The sequence below is a fragment of the Hirundo rustica genome, chromosome 4 (assembly GCF_015227805.2).
Source record: "Hirundo rustica isolate bHirRus1 chromosome 4, bHirRus1.pri.v3, whole genome shotgun sequence".
NCBI lineage: Eukaryota > Metazoa > Chordata > Aves > Passeriformes > Hirundinidae > Hirundo > Hirundo rustica.
The window spans coordinates 29,690,855-29,715,800 of NC_053453.1; the positions used below are offsets into that span (position 1 = coordinate 29,690,855).

The 24,946-nt window shown below is 42.3% G+C and overlaps 1 protein-coding gene across 4 annotated transcripts in view; it reads right to left on the minus strand.

Moving 5' to 3' along the window:
* PRICKLE1 (prickle planar cell polarity protein 1) overlaps positions 1 to 24,084 on the minus strand; it is a 65,185-nt gene extending 41,101 nt beyond the window's left edge. The window contains exons 1-2 of one of the 4 annotated variants that reach the window (XM_040061207.2): positions 23,896 to 24,080; positions 22,343 to 22,503 (exon numbers count right to left, since the gene is read on the minus strand). The gene's annotated coding sequence lies outside the window, so the exon portion shown is untranslated. Of the gene's footprint in view, positions 1 to 22,342; positions 22,504 to 23,895 lie in introns of all 4 variants that reach the window. The other 3 variants (XM_040061208.2, XM_040061205.2, XM_040061211.2) reach the window with 3 other exon arrangements.
* Between the last annotated feature and the right edge of the window lie 862 nt (positions 24,085 to 24,946).

Sequence of the window (24,946 nt, forward strand, 5' to 3'; positions counted from 1 at the left end):
TGCTTTGGGGAGATTGTTCAGGATTAAGTTAACATAACCCAAATGATAAAGTATTTTAATTGTACACAACTCAACAGGAACTGAGATAAAAAGATCAAAACACTCCCTTACTTGGTGTTGAAGAGTTTAACCCTAATTGTGTTTCTAAGTATCTTGTGATGTGGATTTGCTTTAAAAAAAAAACACCCTGTGTTGGTAGTGACCCACAACAATCATCAAGTCCCACTCAAAATTACAGCATTCTCAGACAGCATTCAGTCATTTGCTTCAGTTGGTTTCAAAGCTGTAATTATTGCTCCTTAGACAGAATTCACTATTAAATCTCTTTCTAAAACTGCTTCTCTGCACAACACACCACGGCTTATACGTGACAGTCATTTTCCTCTTTCTACCAACCAAGAAGAAAGATGCAAGCATGGCAAACAAGCCTTCTTCTGTACTTAAGTGTATCTCTAGATTCCTTGTAAAATCAACACTCAGGACAGCTAACAGATGTGAGAGGTTACTGATAAATAAGTGGATTTTGTTCAATTAACTCTCCTGGTTAGTTTCCTTCCTTCCTAAAAAGGGTATTTCCATCTCTCCTGAATGGCTGCAAACACTGACCCTCCTGTAAACATAAACAGCACAAACGCTACACACACTTCAGGGCCGGTAGGGAAAGATGCGATGATCACTAGGCTGAAGCCTAACAGCACCATGAAATACAGCATACTTGCTATGGCAGAGAGAGCAATCTGTCATCAGTATCCTCTCTAGGCTGTAAGTGGGAGCAGTTAGCAAATTGCAGCCCTTTGAATCAGACTTGACTTTATACTGCATTAGGTACAACTGCACCTCAGAGGAACTAGAGCCTTTTAGATCCTAGTTTTAATTACAGTTGAGTGAATATCCTTCTGTACCCTTCTTAGAGGCAGATGAAGCTCAGAAGTCTCTGAAAACGCACTCTTCAGCCACCACCATGTTGATCTACTGTTCATATTATCACTTTCAAAAGATTTGTGTTTTGACCCTTGAAGTGAAAATTCAGCTTTCTCTGCAAAATTCTCATGACTCAACCTCAATACATAAGCTCTTTCAGAAAAGGAAATGTTTTGAAGAAGTGTCAGAACGCAGGGTTTCTGAAGTCCTGGTTTGCCCATGAACTGCCACTTGCACAATAGCAGAAGAGGGCACAGCCCTCATCAGCAGGAGTGGCATGTGGCCCCGCTCCAGCCTTGGTGCCATATTAAAGCGGACCACATACACCAGGATTTGGGTTCTCAGGCTAGAGCAGTGCATGACCTAGGTGAACAGAGTGAAGCAGAGCACTCTGGTCCTGCACTAAGGCTGCTGTCCCCTCCTACATGGGTGCACGAGCAACAGCGAGATCATTGGAGGCATTTCACGTAGGCAGTCTGGCAAGTCACAGATGTCACTTCTAAGTAACACAGACATTATTCATAGCCAGTCACTGCTTGCTATCTACAGATAACTGATTGCATTCAGACCAGATTGGAAACAAGGTTGGCTTAAAAAAAAAGAAAAAAAGAGCCAGACAATCTGTTCTCTCAGAGCTCCAGCCATTTCTGGACACAGAAAGTGGGAAAGACTTTGACAGCCGGGACCCACACTTTAGCACAATAGCTGCTCAAAGTCAAGAATACAGCAAGATAATGCATTATTAGCCAAGTGCTGTAGAAACCTCAACAACTAGCATTTGAGTTTGCTTTTTACTGCAGCTGGAGGACCTGACAACTTTATTTTCTACTCTTTGCCTGCTCTCCTTTGTTGAATTATTTTTTTAAGCAGCCAGACTTTCTGCACATATCATAACAGTAGAAGAGATCATACAGCAGTTCAATAGGCTGTGTGAAGATACATGGCCTGTCCCATGCTTTTTAATTGCATTAATTGATCTGATGCTTTTTGTTTTTCTTCTAAGATCTACATTTACAAGAATACACAGGAAAATTTAACCACAGTAAGAACAGCACAGATTTCTGGCAATGTAGAGTTTTAACATCAATTTATCACTTAACTATAGGCATGATCTCAAATGAACTTATTGCTGTACATTGTATTCTTGGCTTCTTCACTAAAGTATGATGTGGTCCACTTAGCAGAGCTGCACAGCTGCATCCAGGATCCCCCCTCCCTAAGACTAGAATATAATGAACCAACAATTTTTGGCAAATATTTCATAGCCACAACTTGCATGGATCAAGCTTAATCACTCTTTAGTTCAAAAATTTGTGAAGTTTATCATCACCAATTTTTTAATCTCACAATAATATACTACAATCAAAAGTTTGCGCTCTGCAACAATATACTAGTATTTAAAAGATTTACTTGTGATCACAATTTAAAAACATGTTGATCTTACTGTATGATTATTTTTGATAACTTAACCATTAGATCACAAAGCTGATCTATCAAGAAAAATATTTTATACAGATATCTATAAAAATATACACTCATGTCAGAGCACCACCTTTTAAATAACAATCAATTAACTATAATACTCCTCAAGCAACTCTTCTCTGACAACACCAAAATCCATTTACTGATGTACAACTTAATGAGGAAGCTAATCTAGCACAGCACTCCTCTACAAGCCCTTAAATATGGGACCTCTGAAGCCCTCATTAAAAGCAGAGAAGTGAACACACAGTAGGAATTCATTAAAATAGTTTTTGTTTGTTTGCTGGTTTTGTTTCTGTTAAGCCTTCTCCTTTTCCTGCTTTGTACACCTGATATATACAAGCAGCTGTTTATAAGCACCAGACCTGAGTTTGCATTCATGGGTGCAATGGAGACCAAACAATCAAACTAAGAACAGAAAATCTGGGGATGTTTACAAAAGCATCCAGCATAATTATGCTGCAGAGTAAAGTAAGCACTCAAGATCTGGCAAGTCCCAGAAATTTTTAGAGGTTGACAAATACTGTAAAGCATTCTTAAATCTCTTACCACTGCTCCCTTTATCAGCATGAAGAAAACTATGACAAAAGTGTGACATACAAACCCCTTCATTTGAAAAATGTGAAGCACTGGAGTCTTTTCCTGGGACTTAAAAAGCAAACCAAAAAATCCCACACAAAAACACCAACCAAATAATCACAAACCAAAATAAGTTACAGTAACCTAGAGAAAGACTCAAAAGATTGAACAGTAAACTAAGAGCCAAATACTATTAGTTACATAAAAATGTTTGTTTGTTTTTAACTGGAATTCCATCTCACAGACTGTCACACACACACAAAAAAAAAAAGTGAAATTTTCAGTTGATTTGATTTTTAAAACCAGTTCACCATGAGGTTAGATGACCAGAAATACCACTACAAGGGGAGAGGCAGGCCACAGCAGCACTTATCTAAATAGTGCTCTAAGCCAGCAGAACCAGGCCCTCTGTGACCACTTTTCCCTTTGCCGTTCTCAAACCATTATTGCTGTATCCATGTTGAGTGATTCCACTTTCACGTTCAGTGGGACACTGAACTTTTCTCTTTCCTTGCAGTTGCACACTGGTAGGCAAGGAAGAACACAAGATAGATCTCTGTTGGGCAGGAATTAGCTCTTTGCATTAGCAAAGACAACTGGAGGTTTAGAGTGTAATATATGAACACCTATAGCTGAAGTATCTGAATACTTTACACAAACAGAATTAAGAGTGATTAACAGCTTACAGAAAGAATAAAGAAGTTTTACTTACTTACACAGAACACTGCAGACTGACTGAAGAGTAACAGACTGACACGCTAGACAGTAACACAAAAATCTCTAAAAATACAATGGTCCCTTCAGAGTTTGAATTGGAGCATCAATGCAGAGCAGCAGAATTCCTTAGAAGGACATGCTTTTCCTGCATGGCCAACTCACCTAGCAGCACCACCAGCACCCACTGGCAATAGGTAGGCTTGTTATGCTCAGATACCTCAAATAGTTTCCTAAACATCCTCAGATGACCAGAAAACAATTAGGAATCAAATTACAGCCTCCACAATAATCTCCAACCCAAATCCAATTTCCACTAAATCACTAAACATAAATTTGGGCATCCATAAATTCAGAGTTGTTCTTTTAAATATAACTATGACTTATCAAACTTCCCCTTTATTACCAAATTACTTGGAAGGAATACATAGTCATAAAAATTTTGTCTGAAAGGGTACAAAAACATGCAGCTTTGGCTTACGTGGAAGGGAGCACGATGCAAACATACTGAATATAAAACAAACCAAACTTGGAGGTCCAAGTTCAGCTGCCAAATTGCTACTCATCCAGAATGACCAGTTTATCAACCTTAGTTGATATCATGTAGATTTAAAAGATGAAAATCTTAATTGCCTTTTATTTATGTATTCCTCTGGAAGTGCCCTGGACTGGTAACTCACCAGCATTTGTTTCTAAAGGACTTCCTGAAGGTCTTGTAAATATTTCAAGAACAAATCCCTGACCATTCATGGCCCATGAATTACTGGGGTCTGCGGCCCCACATAAAGAGCAAGATGCTTTAACACGACAAAGCCCAAATGCCTATTGCTTATACCACATGTGTAAACAGCAACACAAAGCCTATATTTCATTACTACAAAAATTTCAAAATTAGTATTTTAGAAGGTATTTTCAAAAGAAAAGCAGCTTAGCTGTTACTTGAATCTTAATCCCATCTAACAGCACCGGAGGATATAGTAACTCAAGTGCCACTATGTCACCCTGAAGCCAGCTACTTCAGCAACCAGGCATCCCAGAATGAAGGAAGCTAGTCGAACAGGTCAACATACTCTGCAACTGATCATGATGCAGTACTACAGCTTCAAAGAATAACTGTACACACAGGGAAAAACCTGAATTCATCTATTATCCCCATTCTTCCAGGTACATGTGATTTACTAAAGTCATTCTAACTTATGAAAATATAATTCATAGAAATACTGCTTTATTTATTAAGAGACCTGCTGCATGCTGCAGAAGTCCAAATGCTGTATTGATACAGTGTGGTCTGAATTCATCTGACCCTGTTTTGAGAGAAGATTATTAGATCAACTGACCTTTGGAGGTTGTTTCCAACCAGAATGATTTTAGAAAACTGTACACCTGTATTCTCTCCTACATGGGTAACACAGTAACTAACCAGTTGTCACACAGAATTTGCATTCATTTGACCTGATATAAATAAGCACGAATGATAAAGTAAATCTAAGTGTCCAAACCTGAGTTCTCCAGTGGTTCGTGGGTATGAAGACTGATGTTCTACAATTGTGATTAAACTCTCCCACCTAATGGGGTGGCTAGTTCCATTTGGTAAGAACCTACTTGAAGCACTGCAGCACTGTCATTCTCCGTTAAAATGAATTTTTAACATTTTTGAGCAAGATGTCCTTGTATTTGCTTTTATAAGCAAACTAGTAGGTGGTAGAGATGTGCATGCACTGTTCATGCAATAACTTTGTCTCCTGATGAGTACAACACCCTACTGAAGTTATCCTTTGAAGTGAAGAACTCCCACTCAGGTCAGAGAGGGTATACTGCCATTTCTTTGCCAGGTGTAGTGGGTCACTATAAGCTTCTTGCTATTCAAATGAAAGGAGGAACTGTTTGAAAAAGAGATATGGTAATTATTTTCTTTTCGCTGCCTCTCCAGATTCTTTACCTCTTGCATTCTTCCTGTGTTCCCCTGAGTACCATTTTCTTTCTGTATTCACTACTCTAATCATCCAGGACTCAAGACACTGAGTGGAAGAAGAGTAGACCCACACATGGACCAAGTTTACCAGTAGTAGGGAATAACATATGCAATACTTTAAATGGAAATGAGACTTGTTATATAAGAAGTTTAATTTTCTAAACGCCCTCCTGACAGACTCTACTGATAAGAACAAATTACTTTACATTCTTCATTTTTAAAAATTTAAAGTATAGATGAAAAGATGTGCTTTTGATGGAATAAACATAATCTTGTGTAAATCTGCCAAAGTAATCAATACTTGCCAGATGTCACTCTCTCCCAACAACTTAAGGTATTTCATAGCAATAGTGCAGTACCATTTTATTGAACAAGCCCAAACCAAGTCAGATAAACAGATAGAGATTAAGCATTAACTCTAAACTGAGTATGAACACTTCAGGAAAAACAATGGATTTTTTTTTTTAAATGACCTTTTGCCTTGCCTTTTTTAAGTGGATTTTTTGCCTTGCTTGTGTACAGATGGTTGATTAAACATTGTTTTAGTCTGAAGGGAGAAGCTTCCAAAGACCCGGCAGCAGCAGTACAGAATTGTTAACTGATAATTTTTATACAGGATGAATTTATCCAAGAATTGCCTTAATGAAACATCAGCTTATAAGAGTTAAGAAACCGTGAGCTGGACATGCTACAGAGGATGGTCTTTTTCAGTGTTTTAGACCTTCATTTTGCTTTATGAGATAGGTTCTCCAGTGATACTACATACTTCTGTGAAGCCTTTTGTTCAGATGCTGCCCTGATACACCTCATGGTGGCTTTACAGAAGAAATTCACAAACTAGGTCCATCAAATTAATTCAGTCCTATTTTAAAAACAAACCGACAGACAAAAAATGCCCAGTTAGTGACAGCAGTGCTATACATTCTACAGTAATGGATAGGAGATATTTCAGGTTTTCATTAAAAGAATGGTTTTATGATGCAAAGAAGTTCTGTGTGGAGACAGCAACCAGCAGTACTCACTGATGAAACATCAGCCCTTCTGTGAACTTACTTGAGCTTCCAGAAAAAACAAAACCACCCTGCACTTGTTTTTCAGTGCATTTATCTTATGTCAAGAAATTTCTTTGATATTTAGTTTAGGCTTCAGTGAACGGCAAGAGCTGTCTACCTTTTGGAGGGATTTTTAAAGACTGAAGCAACACTAATAATTTTATTTACTTCACTAAGGCTTTCCTTGAGCTAACAATCCTGCCAAATCTTAGCTTGCTCTGGTCACAGAACAAACACTGATCTATGGAGTATCAACTTCAGACTGTTGCCTGTGATGTCAATGTTTTGTATTCCTGTACTAGTCTTTACATGCCAGGGTACAGACAGCATGTTATCCACAAGTTGAAAGTGTTACCTAGTAAATAGAAACTTCCTAAAATTTACGCTAAAAGACTTAAACAAAAATCTCACAGCACCACAGCCTGTCATCCCCTGAAGGTAAATGTCATGATGCCAGACACGATTAGAATGTGATAAGAAAAGAATTTAAAAAACACTAAGGATCATGTACAGGAAGCAGCTTCAGGGTTATGCCTTATCAACCCAATCTACTTCTAGCTTTGTAATTAATAAGAAATGGTCAGTCAGACAAAACATACTGGTAGTACTTGCAGTAAGACTTACATGTTCCAAATAAAAGTATCTCCACTTTTAAATGCAAAGCATAGTTATTAAGAAACTTTAGTCATTATATGGAAAAAAAAAAAAGCAGCTTCTAAAAAAGAGATAGTTCCATTTCTCCTTTGTTCTGAAGGTCTTTACTGACAAATAAATACTTGTTGGTGGGTAAATTGCTAGCTAGATTCAACAATCTTTTGGTGTAAAATATGGGTAACTTTGATCCTTGAAGTCAGTTTCTTGCACAGGTTGCTGAAGACCAAGAGAATTACAAGCGTCACAGATCAAATCCATAAGTGCTTCAGCTCCAGCTGATGTTCAAAGGACTGGCATCTCAGACACCACTACATTGTTTCTATTACTTCAATACATTTTAAAAAGTTCTTTGTAAACACATCATTCAGGAAGTGTGAACACATTATCTGATGAAAACTGGAAGCTCATGCAACAACATTCAAAAATTTGGGGCTTGGTTCGTTTTCAAAGCAGTACTGCAGCACAGAGAACTTTTCTTCAGCAATTTTCATCTCTCATCATCAGACAACAAAACTAGCACCAGGGCTGGGCAATGCTTTACTCAAAGAAAGCTGTTGTTCAGCACACCTTCCATTTTGTAGAAGCACATATGAGTCAACCACTTTTACTGTTCCATTGGGGGCTGTTTTTACTTACCTACCCCTCACCACTGGCTAAGAAGTAGTTCCCAGACTTTGCTCATTTCTATGTATTCCATATCAGTAAGTCCTGTGATTCAGAAATGTACTTCTAAGAGTCTTTCATTATATGCTTATTTTCAATCCATTTTAACACCTTATAAGAGGTTCAGCACCACAGGTCTAACTCCATGTCACCCGATGGCCAAGCTACAAAGTGGGTAATGCACATTTCATAGTAGTACTTGCTTCCACCAATTGTACTTTTGGCCAGTCAAGGGGCAACTAGCATTGCAATCTGCTCAAACCCAAGAGAAGGACAGCAATAAAAGGAACCTCACAGAAGTCCCAGGAACCACTTAATTTTTTCCAGTACGAGAAAGGGGAATGTTCCCATCCGCAGCTTAACCCTGTAATAAACTGTAAAGCAGGTGTGAACATTAGAGGACTACTAGATATACACAATTAAAACCTGACTTATTTTGTGCAATTACAGCTCTTGGGACAGAGAAGACAGCAGCATCACATATAAACAGCTGTATTTAGAATCTGTATATAAATTCAATACATCAGTAACTGGGAGGAAAGACCATGGAAGAGAAACGCAGAAGGAGTACAGGAAGATTCCTTAAGGAGGTTAAACTGCTGCCACACACAAATATCCTGTTAAACACTGATCAAGTGTTTGTGTGCCATGTGAGAAAATGCTGATTGTTTACAGGTATCAGAGCTGAAGGACTTGGATGAATACGAGGAAGCAGTGCTGAGAAAGTCCATTGTACAATTAAGTAATGAACTGCTGAACAAGGCACTTTAATTTAAGCTGATCCTGCTAGTTCCTAATGCAATTATTTACCACCAAGGGTTTCCTTTCCCAAGACTGAAATCAAGGAATCAAGAAAAGAAAAAAAGAAAGAAAACAAAACAAAACAACAACAACAAAAACCACAAAAAACCCAAAACAAACAAACAAAAAAACCCCACCAACCCCAAAGACCCCCCCACCAAAACCCCAAACCCATCACTCCTGACAGAATGTTTTCTTTCTCCTGTGGGAAGACGGGTACAAAAGGAGACAGATCTTGTTTGTCGTAGCACTAATCAGTATTTGTAGAAGATTAGGAGAAAAAAAAAAAAGAAAAAAAAGCCTCCTGGTCTATTTGAGAATGGCTTCAACACTTGCCATCAGGTGATTCACTATTAGCACCTCTGTCTCACAGCCCCATCAAAAAGTCTATAACGCTACGAACACTTCATGTTAATAGGATAATACTTACAAGGATTTAGCTGAACACATCTCAAACCATATGCCTAAAATTTTGACAAACTACCATCTTCTTTTTAAAGAATATTTTGGTCAAGTTGGCCAGATGTCCAAGTTCTGCAGTGCCAGCAATGCCTCCTTATTTCTCTCTTATGCAGAAAATTTTCTCAATACTGAATATTTCATCCATTCTTCTGCCGTTAGACTAGCTTAATTGAGGTGGAGGATCTCACCACACACAGCATAGGGTGCTTGACAGCTCTGATCCACAAATCTGGCTGCAGGCTACACAGGCTGTCACAGCTTTTCCTGTTTGCCAGGTAAGTCACATCCCTTCCTTATTTGATGGTCATCCTGCATCCGTGGAAAGATACAGACACTGTTGTTTGAAGGCCCAATGACCTCCTGAGGTGCCTTTTTTCCTTCCAAGGCCATTAGTGGGATGTGCTGGCAGTCACAGCCTGCTTCCCAAGCAGGATTACTCCATAGACTTGGGTTTAGCACCTTCTCATCCTTCCTTCAGAAAGAGAACCAATGTTACTGACCCTGGATGGCCTCCCCACAATTAATAAGAAAATGCATTTCTCCTTCAGTCTCAGGCAGCCCTATCTCACTCCTGTACCTTCGGGACAGGCTCACTTCAGTGCAAAAGCTCTCCAGGAATGAGGCTGATAAGGAAGCACTCCTTTGGCTGCTCAGAGCCCATTTCTTCCTACCTCTTCTGCCTCTAGGCCTGGTTAAACTAGTTTGGGCAGCTTACCAGGGGCCTAGAGAACCACATCAAAGTACTTGGATTTCTCCTGCTGTCTTTGGTGTTTGTCTTTGGAGTGGTGTGAGAAGGCTCCTGCCTCCACCTACATGCTCAGACCACTTGAACACTTACGGAGCTGCACCACAGCAGGCAACACACATCCTCATGCTGCTGGAGGGTCTTTTGGGGAGTGAAAACCTGGCGAGGAAGAGCTCACTTTCCAAGCATAGAGCGTCACAGCCTGACAGGAGGCTCCTGCCAGTACCCTCCAGCCAGAGGGGCTACATCCCTGTTCTCCAGCTCTACCTAGAAAGTCATGTCCATCTCCACCTGACAGAAAACATGAAGCAAGATGTCATGCCAAAAGATGAAGGTCTGTGCAGATCTTTAGCATATGGACTGGGACCCTCAGGCTTGTTCCCTTCTCCTTTAGGTTTCAGTATAATTTTGAACACTGGTAAATTAACAGAGACAAAGCAAGCAGAGGAACAGGAAAAACAGCCAGTTCTCGGGGTGTTTTCTGCACGGACAGGTTGCTCTCTGTCCTTCAAAACCATTTAAACATCACTCATAGAAAGGAATTTGAGAGAAATTAAAAAGATTTGCTTTTCACTGCAAACCAGCCCTTGAAATATCTTCAGCCTTGAAAACGCAGCTGGGCAGATGTGCTCCCAGCGTCACAAGCACCGGGAGAAGCGAGCGAGCGACCGCCCGCACTCGCGCCCGGCAGCGCCACTGCACGGCATCTGCCGGGACCGGCCGGGCGCGGGCGCCACCTGGCGGGCGCGGGCGGGACACAGCCGGCGGTCGGCGCCGGCGCCGCCCCCGCGCTGAGGAGCGGGGCGGGACGGGACGGGACGGGCTGCAGCCAGTCCTGCTCACGGGTCAGTGCCGGGACCGGCATCTCTGTCAGCGACACTGACACTGCCGTCGAGTGCACCTCAGCAGGCTTACTGTCGACACCAAGCTGCTTGGAGTGGTCAGCGTGCTGGAGGGAAAAGATGAAACCAGAGGATTGAGGGGTGGGCCTGTTCAAACCTCGTGAAGTTCAACAAGGCCAAGTGCAAGGTCCTGGGTCAGGGCAATCCCATCACGAGTACAGGCTGGGCAGAGAATGGGCTGAGAGCAGGCCTGAAGAGAAGGTCTCGGGCGTGTTGAGAAGCTCAAAATGACCTGGTAATGGGCACTTGCAGCCCAGAAAGCCAAATGCGTCCTGGGCTCCATGAAAGCAGTGTGGGCAGCAGGTTGAGGGGAGGGGATTCTGCCCCTCTCCACCACTCTGGTTCGACCCACCAGGAATGCTGCATCCAGCTCTGGAGTCCTCAGTATGGGAAGGACATGGACCTATTGGAGAGAGTCCAGAGGAAGGCCTGGAGCACCTCTTCTATAAAGACAGGCTGAGAGCATTGGGGTTGTTCAGCCTGGGACAGAGAAGCCTTGAGGGAAACTTTACAGCAGCCTTCAAGAAAGCTGGAAGGGACTTTCTACAAGGGCATGCAGTGATAGGACAAGGGGTATTGGATTTTTAGTGAACAAGGGTAGCTTTAGATTAAATATTAGGAAGAAAGCCTTTATTGTGAAGTTAGCGAGATGCCAGAAGAAGTTGTAGAGAAAAGCTGTGGATGCCTCGTCCCCAGAAGTCTTCCAGGCCTGGTTGGACGGGCCTTCGAGCAACTGGTCTAGTGGGAGATGTCCCTGCCCCATGGCAGGGGGTTGGAACGAGATGATTTTTAAGGTCCCTCCCAACCCAAGTCATTCTATGACAATTCAACTTTTTGTTCATCTCTACATTAGGCCACCATCACAAGTCACACCAACTCCATGGTTGCAATTCCACTGCACCTCCCTCTGGCAAGGAGATAACAGCATGTGGCCTTTTTTTCCACCAGAACTGCAAGGCCCACACTAGACATTAATAGCAGCCAGAGCCCTAAAACCAACAGCTGGGCCTTCCATACCCCACCAGCTAACTATTACATCTTCTGCCATCTCTGAGTCTGTACTTGACATTTGCCTGACCAGCCTTGGCTGCTACCTTCCCAGCTGCAACACCATACTTTTCCCTGGAGTCACCAGGTAAGAGAGGTAAGGCAGGCACTATCACACGAGTCTGGTTCTCTTTGCAGAGCCAGAAGGGTAGTTAGAACCCAAGTTCCATATTTTAGTGTTTAAATGAAAGTGTCCAGGATCGTACATTAATTCTGCATACATTTCACCTATACATTTTCAAGGTGACTTTTCTCAAGCATTTTTCCCACAGAAAGCTGTCACAGCACTGACTTGACAACCATGTAGACCTCAGGTTGGTACGCTCTGCCCTCCAGGCTGGTAAAACACCTTTCAGTGGTGACCTAACAGCTACACAAACATTTCCACTCTGGAGATGAGGATATCAGGCTTCATTATATAGGTGTGCCTGGTGTACATCTATGGTGGTACAGGTGCAGCACGTGCACACATGATCAAGTGGTTTCCAAAATGTTTCTTAAGGACAAAATTCATAGCAGTTTCAAGCTGTGTGCATACTGGGGTCAAATTTAGACATAAGTGTTGCAGTGTGTCCCCCTGATATTTACTTTGTTTATAAGGTATCACACAACAGGCTAATTTGAAAGTGAGAGCTGGAACTGTTCCATGGGAAAGCAAAATTGAGGCTACCAGAACGCTGCTAAGACACCAATCTTACAAAACTGTCTTTAAATAGTACTTCTGGAAGTATGTCAAGAAATATATATTTTCTATGCACCCTTCCACAGCATACCAAGTTTTAGTCATTTTTACTTTCCTTAAACAGATAAAAACTTAGAGCCTGCTGTCATTATTTAAAATCCTGCTTTACTTCCCCACCACACACACTTTTGTCCTTAACACATGAATATTCTTAAAGAGCTTTAAACATTTTCTTATAGTGTATAATATGACATGGACCTCTAACTGAATAGAAGGATTAATCTACTTAAACTTCTGATCCCATACATTTTTGCCTTCTGCCTTAAAAGACATGGGTGCCAAGCATCCATCTGAGGCTTCTTGTCAGAAAGCGTCTCTATGAAAAAAGATAGCTTTTAAAGATGGCTGGAATAGGTAGTGAACTACACAGTAGTCATAGCTTTTAGCATACCTACATACAAATCAGGACTGCAAGTAAATGGCTCTGGAATTATTTACAAGAAGGACTGATTTCTAAGATTTACCCTGGGCTTATAGCTGCTTCTAGAACAGATTTCTGTCTTGCAGAAGCGTTATACCATCAGCTTTGTATTTTGTGGTGACAACTCTTCAAAAGTACCTATAAACAGATTCAAGCTCTGAATTTCCAAAACCATCTCCATTTCCCGAGGTCAAGTCTTACATCACCAGTTTCGCAAAAGGTAGAAAGTCTGAAGTTTCTTTAGAGCCTTTAAGCTATCAACTTGATTGTATGGCATTATCTTTTATTTGTTATTAACCACTACAACTCATGACAGAGCCAGAAGCATGCTCTTCTATTCCTTTATTGTTTCCAATAGAAGCCACTTTATCCATAAACTTGATAAGGTGCTTCATAAGATTTCAGTCTTTCTGCAAGCTTGCTGTATATACCAACCTATATTAAAGACTAATTTTCCTACAGAGTCTCATATTCCAACCACATCCCCCTTTGTCTCCCTTGTACCTAAAAATTACTTTTGCACACCGGACTTCATGCTTTGAAAATACTACCACAAGTAGTTTCTGTTCCACACATGCATTGCAGCCTCCACAATTGTAACTTTCAGAAGAGCTTGAAAATGCCCCCAAAAGTGGCATAGACAGAATGAGTCTTAAAACCATAAGAATAAACTGAGTAAAGCCCTCCACAAGGAAGATCACCTGCACATCTCTGCACTTGGAAGGCTGTCAGTTCCCTACTCCACAACAAGGATAGCTCTATCTAACAAAGTGGAGAAGTATCCAGCTTCCAGCTAGGAAAAAACATACTGAATTGACAAGCACACATATCCCTATCAAACAGCATTTTTTTTCTCTGCCCCCAGCACTCCTCATATCATCTCACAAGCACCTCTGCTCATGACCACAGCAGTTCACAGCAGCAGTTTAACACCATTTCCTGGTCTTCACCACACCACCCCACTGTCTGACCATTATACTTCAAAAAAGCCATAGTTAAAGCTACAATGAACTTATTATGATAAACCATTTTCCCTGTGGTAAGTCACACAAAACCTATCATGGACAAGGAAGAATTCACTACTGAAATTAATAACCGTAGTCAAGGGGTCAGAAGCGAGTTCCACATCACTTGGAAGCCACACTGAATGTTGAGATCTACATCACTCCAACCCAGGACAGCACAGCAAACTTCTGTGACATCTGCTGTCCCTGATACATAAGGGCCACCACATAACTAGCTAGGCAACCTCTTGATTTTTTGGGGGTCGGTGGACTAAAATGGAAGGAGAAAGCTCAATGACTAAACAGGCAAACGCCACAGGGCTTTTTACCCTCATCATAATGAAATTGGAGATAAAATTTAAGGGATATACTAAGTCTACTCCAGATTTAAAGAGACTCTTTTGTGGATACCTGTGATTTACTATTCAAGCAGAAAACAAAAATTCAAATATGCCAATAAATTTAATCCAAGTCTGAATATATTACAAGAGCCAACTATTTCATGGGCATTTTTTAAACTATAGAAAGAGGCAGTCAAAGCAATGTTTCAGTTAGGTAGAGGAGGTTGCATTAATTTCAAAAACTAAATAGAGGTAAAGTTGGAGTCTGTTGCACTGGTTAATGAATGAGGTGACTGTTCTCAAAGATATCCACACATGTACAGATCACAGCTACCAGGAACAGTTTTTACAGCACTGCTGTATAATCTCATTCAGTCATTTGACTACTGATGGTAATTAAGGACCATAATCCATTGCCAAAAAATAAACAAATGTGAACAACCACCAAAACTTGGGCAATAGAAAAAAATCATGTGTGGATGTTCCCGGTTTCTTGCAAAGTACTTCACTGTTCAGAGAAGATTTAAAGTTATAATAAGTTCTTAAGCATGTACAAAACGTAAGAATGGAGCTGAACACTTCACAAGCACAGAAAAAACAACAGTAACTGAGAAAGTATTGTTTATATAGAACTATTCTTTTGAACCTGGATAACAAGGAACAAGATTCCCAGATTAGAACTACTGAAGCAAGAGAAAACCACAAAGAAAGTTTAAGTTGTAGAGATAGAGCCAATCCAGCCTCCATTCCTTTGGGGCCTGAACAGGAATACAGCTATACCCCAGACTTTTTCTGCAAGTTTGGCAGGATCTGACTCTAGTAAGGTAAGTACTTTACCATACACATTACTTATTATGTACCAAAATTGACATAGTAGTACCAAAGTATTAAATTAAAGACATGTGCATCCTGATTAGGGGTACTAGTTGTGATCTATTACATATGAAAATGAAACATTATGTACAAAAAGTAACAGGCATAGTAACTGATATCTACAAACTAAAGTCACAGAGGCACATTGAACAATTTTAGGTTAACCAGACTCACTTAAAAATAGAAACCAGAGGCTGGGCTCTTCTCTCACCCCATTTTACATGTCTTTACTTCCATTGATTTCAAGTGGAGTTCTTCACAATTTATGCCATTGTGAGAGGAGAATCAAGCCTTGTGTGCTTGAAAGGAAACAGCAGACATGTTTCCCACCAGAGTGCAGGGGGAGATTTTAAAAAAACACAAGTATATGAACTGTGAAACCGATAGAGTACACAAGCAAGGGCAGGCAAAGAGGCTCTAGCTGGGGGTGGGGAAGAAGAAAACTTGAAGCTTACCCAGGTGGATTTTTTTTTTTTTAAAAAAAAAAAGACTTGGGAGGGTTTTACTAAGTCAGAAGCCCCGTCAGTAAACAAGCTTTCAAAAAACTAAAAAAGGGTTAGAGCTAACTATTGCATCTTTTTTTCAGACAGATATCATTGATTTATATTTTCCTACAGTTATTCTATAAAATGAGAAGTACACCATTTTGTTTGTGGAAGACACAGACTTTCCATTCCTAGCAAGTAAAGATCTGACCTATTTGCATCATCAGAAACAGTGCCCAATGATCATTTATGCCCAAGCCCAAGCAAATGATCTTCCAAAACTCTTCAGGATCATCTGGACAACTAATACTACAGTGGTTAGAAAGAGTAACACTTGAGACTGGAATTCAAGTCAAAGTCCCATATGCGACATAAGTGACAAAATCACTTCATGGTTTGGAGGTATAGCAGAACAGAAGCTACAGCTTTATAGGCTATTTTTTTAGATTTTTTTTTTTTTTTTCCCTAGCAGCATGTGGTTAGGAAGCTCCTCTTTCACCACCCCACTGCGCACAAACGTAATCCTTGTACTGATTGGGTTGATTTGGGAAGCTTGCTTAAAACAAAAAAGCCGCAAATATTTTCAAACTATCTCAATATCTCAACTTCAGGTATGCCTGCACAACTATGTGATAGTGCAAGGGAAACAGCTTGAGTACTTTACAGAGGGAATACAGACTTAATTCATTGTTTTATATACCATAGAAATGCAAGATTGAAGTAATTCATATTTAGTCAGAGTCCAACACTGACAGAATATTACCGTAACTGTTTGGAAATGCTCTTTCCCCACTTTCACTCGTGCACAATCCCTGCCACAATTCACACAGCAGATTCAGATTTTGAGTCTCCCCCAGCACTCCAGCAGGACAATGTGCCAACAGTTTCCTTTTAAAAACAAGTCTAGATTATCTACTCAAAACTGCATTAGGTATCAGCTGATTTAATACACAACAAAGCAGGATGAAGGCAATTGCAGAGAATTGCACAAAGGAGGATTACTTCTATTGGCAGAAAAAAGTTGCATAATTGAAGGTGTACCTGCTGATCTATGTGAGACATGTTCTTTCAAAGTGTATGTCTTCTTCCAGAGGCCCCCAGAAGGTGGAAAGAGAACCAAGAACAAATATATGTCCTTGAACATCCAACTTTGTTTTGCGCTTAGCATTTAGATGTTGAACACTGACTTACTGCATTAAAAAAAAAAAAAAAAAAAAAAAAAAAAGCCTTAAATGAACAGGAGCCTGGTACCACCCCAGTTCCTAGAATAAAGCCACCAAGTATACCTTTGTGAAAGAGCCATCATAATATCAGTACCTCTTGACAGCATCAGGTCCAGGCTAATAAGACTCCACTAACAGGTCAGAAATGTTTATGAACAGCCAGAGCACAGTATGAGACAGGGAGATATTAAAAAAGCAATCTTCCAAAATTACAGCCTAAAAGGTGGCAGATTGAGAACTAGATAATAAAGCTCTGAGCATCAGAGGACATTTTGCAAATAAATTGCAATAAATTTGCAATAAATCTTCAGCAATGAAACAGGTGCCTGTTTGTCACTGTGGTTATTTCAGTTCAATCAAATACATGCATTGTTCAATTTCAGTATATTAACAGCTACTTTAAAACATGCAAGCTGTTCTTGCATGGAATCAAGAGTTCTATATAACTAGAAAATCAGATATTGAGAACAAAATGGGGTATTAGCCCGTACCACAGAACTTCAGCTTCACACCACCTGAAACCCCCTGTGAATACAGTCCAAACAGATGGGCTGTATGAAAGGTTGGGTGTAAAGCTTGACATTTACTAGACTCACAAACAGCTAAAGAAACCATTGAGCTCAGTAATCTACTCTACAGCATCCTTTGCTGAGAGCATTTCTTTTTGGCAGCTCATGGTTGAGCACAACAGCAGTACATAGGCCTTCCTCTCACCCTGCAGACATTCTCTCCAGACTTACTTTGGTACACTGTTTCTTTCCCCAGAGCATCCCAAGGAGAGGCCAATACCAGGTAAAAAGGGACCCACACACTGGGATCTGTCTGTGGAGAGCTGCTGCAACACAGCTGCTTGTTTTTTTAGGCAGTCACATTTCTCCTGAATAGTAGTGGTACCTCCTAGCAGATACCTGCTGAAATCCAAACCTACATTGAGCTGCTGAGGGAACAGAACACAGCTGCATCCCAGGTAAACAACATCCGCATGAGGCTGGAAGTTTTTTGGTACCTCGTAACAGATGAGAGCCTGGTCCGCTTTCTGCATGTTTGGCAGTACTCTAAGACATTTGCTGGCTATTGGCCTGCCAAGCTGTTTAGGCTTATAAGTTTCTTTGCACTTGCTTTACACTATTAATTTTATGTACAAAGGATATGTTTATATTTAATATTTTTCTCATATTCCATATGCACAGAATGAGCTAATTTCAGCCCAAGGATGAATGAAAACTCAATATTTACCACACAGATCGACCATGCTTTGCAAACAAGACCGGAAAAGTGCCCTCTCACAATGAAGTTATCCATACCATCTTTCTGATGAGCAAAGCATGAGGAAACAGTTCAAAGCTCTCAGAAAGCCATATGTATACTTTTACAAAAGACATCTGCAATTCACCAGTGATGTTCTAGACCTAGCATAACTCATTTAGCAGTCTGTATATAGAGATGCAAATACACAAGCTTCAGACATTTCTTTAGCGCCTCCATAAAATTCATTTTAAAGTATATAAATATTCATACTTTGAATAGTCATCACAGCATGTGAAGCTTTCATTTTTATATGAAAATACTAATTCCTGCAAAGATTTTGAAATAAAGTAAAAAAAATTAATCCTGAAGTATGCACACAAACACACTTAATTTCTTTACATAAACACTTCTGAACTTCTGGATGATTAACGCTTGATTACAAAAAGAGTTCCTTAAAAAATACCTTCGCTAATCATGCAGTAATTTTTAACATACTTGAAAACAAGTCAGGTTTTACTGCTGTTAGACAAGTTGATCCACATCTGAAAGCAAAAGGTGGCTTCAATTTGTGCCATGGTTATTGTGTGTCTCTGTTGCTACCAAACGGGCCATGGGTGAGGGCAGTGTCCAACAAGCCCAAGAGCTCAACGGGTTGAGCAGGAGTGCCTGGGTGCCCCAGCCGAGCCTCCTGCTGAGCCTGCACTACCACTGCCACGGGAGTACTTTGCTCATGACGAGATCAGAGGACAGCAAAACAGGTAAAGCTGAACAATTACAGCACCTGCGTCAGAGGCAGCTTACATGGCTCCAGGAGGGATCACAGGAATACAGAAGGGATGTGTACTTTGAGGAAAGGCATAGAAGCATTTGTCTAGATATGTTTAAAGATTCAGAGACAAGTCTTTCATAGCAGTCTTTTTAAGACTGGTGAGAGAAGATGCAGAACAAGATGATTCTACAGAACAAGGGGGTGCAGTCCTGCCATGCAGCGCGATCCAAGGCCTACATTATTATATTTGTAACTGCATACATGTTCTTATTTTCTTTTTTAAGCACTCAAACACATTCAGAAATTACTGTGTTTGGACAATGAAGACTCTCAAAGAAAAATTAAGGGACTAACATCACCCTGTGTACAAAAAAAATCTGTAAGTTTTATTATAAGCATCATGATACTGACATGCAGATTTTTAATCATGCTGGTTGCAATTATACAAATCAGTGTTCCAATCCACAGAGAAGTCAGTTTTCATATACACCACATTAACACAGACATTACACAGGATTTGGCATGCTGCCGACAGAGAAGCCTAGTTCTGGAATCATGTAATATTAAGTCTGAGGTTACTTGATGCAAGATTAGAAGGCAACAAGCTCAAAAAGGTGGTTACAAAAACACCACAGGAAACAAAATTATTTTAAATAAAACCAAGCAATTATATTTCAGTATTTGGATGGCAGTTGAAAATGCTTTTTTGGCATGCAGCTACTCAACAAAGCTAATATTGTGTGTAACTGGAAACATTTAAAAAAAAAAATCTTACTAAAGTCAAAGACAGTAATTGTGAACGGTGGGATCTGTCCTTAGATAAAAGGGGGGCAACTGAATAAAACATGTATCTGTTGTAGATACAAACCTACAAGCACACTCCAGAATACTCTTACATCTTAAGGAGGGGACAGAGGGGAGGAGAGAGAAAAAGGGGAGAAGTACACAAGACAGAACAGCAAGAGCTATCAGGTGTTATAAATCAATGTTTCAAACACCAACCTCAGACAGGAGCACATGACTTTGGTACAGAACAACTGAAATAATGCAGTTCTGGCATTTATTGATGAGTAATCCACTGGAAATGAAAAGCCTACCTGAGAGACTGTCCACCCCAGGTTTACTAGCTAGCAAAACATTGGGTTTGATAGGTTCATAATGATCTTGAAAGCAACTCACCAACCTTATGGCTATATTTGAGAACTTTTAAGAAGTCTTCCAGGCAGTGTTCCAAGTAATGGTAAACTAGCAAAAAGTTGTCATTTACGGTCATTTTAAAAATACTAAAAATGTTTGTGTTGGCCCTTACCTCATCTATATGAGCACTTCACTCATTTTGTACACTTAAAAATACCTCCTTGCACAAGAACATGCTTGAGGAGTACTGTCAGTTTCTGCTGAGAAGTCAAATGCTAAAAATATCCAATGTACTTTGTGAATATTATAAATAAGTAAAATACAAAGAGGCAGAGTTGTAGCAGACCACCTGTGAAATTTTCTTCAGTAGCTGGAAATATCCTTTGTCAATGAACCAGCAGCCAAAGAGCTGTTTCTGAAAAAAGCATATAATTTTGGCAAACTGATCTGATAGTCTATCTGGGAGTTTCTGCCAGAAATGCCACGACTTCAGTGTGCTATTACTTGCAAAACATGTTTCTTCCCATCACTCTTCAGCCATAAGGTGGGAGGAGGAAAAGATGAGCAATAGCTCTGCTGTATCCTTCCAAGCTGGTTCTTCCCATTATACAACTTCTAATCCAAACAATTTAAGCACACAAGTAAAAGCTACTCATTTCTGTAAACATTTCCAGGAGCAGGACCTAAACTTGCATGGCTTACACCAAGCATATACTAATGGCTAGAGCTAACCTCAAGTTTACTTCTGTTTAAACAGCATAAGCAAAAACCAGTGCTGGCCAAACTGAAGCTTAAGCCTTAATACAAGGGGGTAAACTGAATATTGATATAAGCCACTTGGTCACTAGGGACCCATCTCAATCCAGCATTGTTAGTGCAATATTGTATCATGCAACAGTTTTCCCAGAAATACAAATGATGTTTCTCAACTGTTAAAAAAAATAAAAAGTAATGTTTCAGAGCTTGTTTTTATACCCCAGCAGCAGGGATCTCTTTACTTTAGGATAACGTAGTCACAGAAAACAGAAACAACCCAGCTTGTTTGTTTGTTTTAAATGAAATTCATCACTGCACATCCAATTAACTCTGGAATGCATAAGACATAGCACCCAAGCAAATAGAGGTTTTAAATTTCAGAGCAACCTTCAGTCTGCTCTGTTAGAAGCTGTGTACAGCAGTAATTGACAACGTATTTATTACACGAGATTCATACGACAAAGGGGGAGGACTTTTAGGCTACAATACAAAGGCTTTCAGCATTAGAAAGGGTCAAACCAATCTTCAAAAGCCTAATATGAAGCAAAGCCATTTAAATTACTCTATAAAACGTAGACATTCATTAGCATAGAAAAGTTTCACGGGAAAACAATGACAAAGTAAAAGTCATCCTATTTTCATATGCTAATTAATTAAATATGCCAAATGCATTTAATCTCTTATTATAACCATAGGGGGAGACAGACCAAACTCTTGAAGTTCCAAAAAGCCAGGTCATTAGTGTGCCAAGTCATTCTTCAGATCTTCCCCTTATATACAAATTTACATTCCCAACTTATAACATATGTAAGTAAAACCTGACTCCCCCTCCCACCCCCTCCATCTCTCCTTCTTTGGAAGGCATTTGCTATCTCTTGGTCCTGTATTTTAAAGTCTTATTAAATGCTAGAAATAGCTCATTTGCTAGGGGAAAAAACCCAAAACCTAAAAGCACAGAAGCCATTTTGCCAAAGGCCTGAGTTAAACACCCCAGTCCGCCTAAGACATAGAATAAGCTAGCTGAAAATGAGATTAATAACACTCTTGCACATATGCACGAAAATCCACACAAATTTTGTAGGCTTTAAGTTCAGATGACATTTCTAGCCATTTCTTGCCTTTCCAAACAAGAAAGGGATTCTTATGTTTACATAAGTTTCTCCTTGCTTAATAAATCTTAAATTGAAACAGATTTTTTTTTAAACAATTACCTTTTTCAGAGTTATCATACTACAGGATATTAGGAAAAACCAGACTCTCCTGTTGCTTTTACCCACATCTGACTCCAATCTTAATAGTTTAGCTATTAACCCTGTAAGGTCCTTACACACACACACACACACACACACCTTGCCCAGTTGATGTTAAAATTTTTATACGACCGATCTGGGCTTACTCATTACAAAACCTTTTGTTGTACAGAAAGGGAGCAGCTCCAGGGACCTTGATTTTCAGGACACAATTGACTGTGCTGTTGGCAGAACTGCACCAGCCCAGCTCATCCGGGGCTCTGCAGGGAGAAATGAAATGATCTGTCACTGCATCAGAGTAACGGCTCATTCCATCTCCTTTCCTTTCCATTCCCTGTCCAAGCTCACTCTGATTTACTCACATCGTGGGATGAAAATCTAGCCACTGTGATATACCTGCCTCACAAAGAAATAGTACAAATTACCTTAATTCCTCCTAGAAATACTAAGAACTACAGCTAAAGGGGAGAAAACCTCATCCTACTAGAAAGATCTCAGTACTTACTTTAGAGTTTGCCTTACAAAACACGTAGTTTAAAGATCTGTTACCAGCTAAACAATGATCACAGGGAATTTTGCCACAATAACTCTAGTAATTTATTTATGCTATTTTTTCGGGTTTAGCGTGTTGGGAATATGCATTGTTAACCATTAAATTTCGCTGTATAAACATTTCTCAGCGAGCTTGTAAAATACCCCCCGCTGCGTTTCCTCGCTCTCCAGATGACAGCATTTAGAAACACTGGTACTGGTTAAGTGCTTTATTTTGCCTTCCTGGGCCACCCCCGCTGGGGTACAGTGACAGATTCCTGTCAAAGGCCAGACTCAGCCGCCCCGGGCTCGGACCACAGCGAAGGCGTCTGGACCCAGCTCAGCCCGGCCGATTGATAAATGGTGGCTGCTGGAGTTTGAAATCCCGCCGTGGGTATAAATTAAATATTCTGGGAGAAGGGACTCGCGGACGGTCCATCGCCCTTCCAGAGCTCTCTTCGTTAAGAAAGGAAAGCATAAACACGTACTTCGGCGAGGTTCGTGGCTGCAGGGGTGATTACACCCCCCCCCCCGTTAAAGCGGACAGCACGGAAGATGCCGCCGGGATAGCAGACCGAGGTTCCCACCCCGCCAGGGTCCCCGCTCGGGGCAGGAGGGCGCCCAGAGGCGGACGCTGCGCTCCGGATAAGGGAGAGGGCGGAGGCTGCCTGGAAAGAGCCAGTTGTCACGCACTGACAGGCAACAGCTGAGCTCCCGCATCTGGACCCTCACTCGGGCCGGCGAGCGCGGCGCGCCGCTGGCCCCGCCGGGCGCCCCGAGCCGGCACGGCGGCGGCGCCGCGACACCTTCCCCCGACAGCCGCCGCGGGGCTCGGCTGGACGCCCTGCGCTCCCCACCGCCTCCCCCGCTCTCCCAAGCCCGGGACCCCGTCCGACAACTCCGCGCAGGACGGCGCAGCGCCGGCTTCGGGCTCGGGCGGCTCCTCACCGGCGCGCCCCGGCGATGCGAGCCCCGGGCAGGGCGCGGGACCCCCGCCGCACCGTGGGAAGAGCTCCGGAGCCAGCGGCACGGTGCCGGCTGCGGACGCCGCTCCGCCAAACCCGCCGGGCGTTCCGCCGCAGGCCGCCCGTCAGTCGTCACGCCGGGGATCCTACACTTACCCTCCCCGAAGAGCGGCCGGACCGCGGCGACGTATTCCCCGGAGGCGGTGCGGTCCGTCACACAGACGACGGGGGAAGCGGATACCCGGCTCTGTCCCGCGGAGTCAGCGCCGGCGGGAGACGCGCATCTCCGGTAGCGCCGCGGAGGGACCGCCCGGAGCCTCCTCGGCCGCCCCGCCGCGACTGCCCGAGCCCCGGCTCGCCCCCGCCCTAATGGGGCTCGGCCGCCCCGCGCCCGGGACGGCGCCGGCCGCGCTCCGCCGCGCCCATTGGCTGCCGCCCGCCGCGCCCGCCAATCGCCGCGCGGCCGGGGCGGCGGGCGGTGCGCGGGGCCGGCGGGGCGGGGCTGTGGGCGGGGCCGGCGGGGCGGGGGCTGCGCGCAGGGGAGCTGGAGCGGAGCGCGGGGTGACCCCGGTGGGGCAGGCCGGGGAACGGGCGGGCTCTGCGTTCCGTTTCTCTCGGTCAGACGGAGCTCTGAAGCCGCCAGCTTTCACCGAGGGAGCGGGACGGGGAAAGTTAATTAAAGACTTCTCCCGCTGATCTGCGCAGAGGGGTCTGTGCGGTGGAGCCCGTTCCGTCTGGGTTTGCTGCCCACGGTGTTCCCGGTGGCTGCGCACAGCCGTGGCTGGTCCCCGGGCACCGCTGGAGAGAAGACGGTGCGGGGCCCTCGCCCTGCCGGCCGTGCGGAGCCCGCAGCCGCCCGAGGGGGCCCCGCAGCAAAGCAGCCCCGGTCTCAGCACGAGAGACGGCAGAACGAAGGCGATCGGCATTAGAGGGACACTGGAGTAGCCAGGCACACGTATAAATCCCTTTCCTTTTGTCGTTAGCGGCACTTTTGGTATTTGTTAAGCTGCTGGAGTCTGCAGCCCTTGATTCTGTTGATCGCACCTAACACTCTTTAAGCAACGTGTATTGAGCTCCTGGTTCTCCAGCAGTCTCAGTGTTTAAACCCTCTCTGGAAACATCAAAGAATGAGTAACATGGCGTTTAACTCAATGTCTTGTTTCTTCTATGGGTGCAAATTGGAAGGTGAGAATAATTTTGCTAGAGC